General features: G+C 41.5%; 1 protein-coding gene across 1 annotated transcript in view; it reads right to left on the bottom strand.

Moving 5' to 3' along the window:
- LOC138192319 (isocitrate dehydrogenase [NAD] subunit alpha, mitochondrial) overlaps window positions 1-1,300 on the bottom strand; it is a 15,930-nt gene extending 14,630 nt beyond the window's left edge. The window contains exons 1-2 of the mRNA XM_069139635.1: window positions 1,221-1,300; window positions 132-198 (exon numbers count right to left, since the gene is read on the bottom strand). The gene's annotated coding sequence lies outside the window, so the exon portion shown is untranslated. The remainder of the gene's footprint in view (window positions 1-131; window positions 199-1,220) is intronic.
- Between the last annotated feature and the right edge of the window lie 337 nt (window positions 1,301-1,637).

Consider the following 1,637-nt stretch of genomic DNA (forward strand, 5'->3'; position numbering starts at 1 on the left):
GCTTCAGTGCCGTTCACTCAGATCGATCGATGTTCACATTGTTTACGAGACTCTCCCGTGTCCCATAACAAAGTTAAAGCTGTTGCTTAGCAGCAGCGTGACAGGCAGGAAGTTGACCCTGAACTACTCACCCCTCTGGAAAAGGAAGCTGAGGACAGAGTGGGTCTCCTCACCGCCCCCCCCCACCACCTGGGTCAGCTGGAGGAGACAACGTGAAGGTAATGACAGCACAAATATACTCAACGGTAAAATCTGCTTCATTCTCTTCCATGATGTTCATCAGGAGATCAAAGTTCTCGGGTTGATTTCCAGCTTCAGACAACAAATTAAAAGAAGTTTGAGGGAACTTTTGACATTGCTTGTGAATGGTTTGTCCCTTATTGAACTGAACCTGTGATGTTATGCCGATCTGGATCAGTGTAATATGTGTATTTATGACTCAACTCATTAAAGTATTACTACAAATATTACCTCTGGCAGATTTTATTCCTGCCGAATTGATGATAGAACACAAAACTTGCTTAGAAACTTCATAAATGTTTAATAGGAGATCTTAATTTTACAGAAACTGCATGTTAATCTTAAATTGCCCCGATTTTTCAAATCAGGGTTGGCACTGATCTGAAGCTCTGAGAAACAGCATTTTAACCGACACACCTAAACTCAGCCGGTCATTTTGTTTTAACCACAAACTGTATGGGGATTTTATTTATGCCAAATTTAACAGCGGACACTCAGATTGTTTTTAAGTTTTCCACCTGATTACTACAATGTATAGCTTTTATGCAAATTCTAGGTTAATCTTAAATTGGTATATTTTTAAATGCAGTTTGGTGTTGGTGGCTACCATCTGGCTAGCCTGATCTAAGGATTTCCAGATACGGGTTTTAACGGCACTAACACGGGGAGGGGTGGACGTATTGTGGCGGTAGAAGGTTTCCCGGTGGTGGAGGTGAACATTCGGGGTAAAAGTCGTGAGTCCGGTGAAAAGTGAGGAGACACCTCCGTTAGCTCCGTTAGCTCCGTTAGCCGCTGTCATCCCGCTGAAGGACATGGGCTGCTTAGCTAACCGGCTAAAGGCAGCGTGAGGAAGACGGAGAGAGAAAGTAGAGACCGACAGAGTGACACAAACACGTCGAGCTCCCTCAGACGACACCGTTGAACACCGGTTCATATTCTGTTAGCGGTTTTAATACCGGAATAAACACGCTTCTTCTTACCATTGACCTCCACACGTTGCCTGCCATTCTGCCAAGGAAGAGCCTCTCTGAACCGACCAAGATCCTCCGAGTGACAGAGGACTCACTACGACCTGCTGGCCGAAGACCAGACGTGACAAAGATCCTCTGAGTGCGAGATGACTCACTCAGAGTGGAGGATAGACTCAGATAGATAGATAGATAGATAGATAGATATAGATAGATAGATAGATAGATAGATAGATAGATAGATAGATAGATAGATAGATAGATAGAAAAGATAGATAATAAATAATAGATAGATAGATAGATAGATAGATAGATATATAGATAGATAGATAGATAGATAGATAGATAGATAGATAGATATATATATAGATAGATAGATAGATAGATAGATAGATAGATAGATAGATAGATAGATAATAGATAGATATA

Source organism: Embiotoca jacksoni, unplaced genomic scaffold, assembly GCF_022577435.1.
Source record: "Embiotoca jacksoni isolate LCO1_2020_lvr unplaced genomic scaffold, fEmbJac1.0.p SCAF_84, whole genome shotgun sequence".
In the NCBI taxonomy this organism is placed as follows: Eukaryota; Metazoa; Chordata; class Actinopteri; family Embiotocidae; genus Embiotoca; species Embiotoca jacksoni.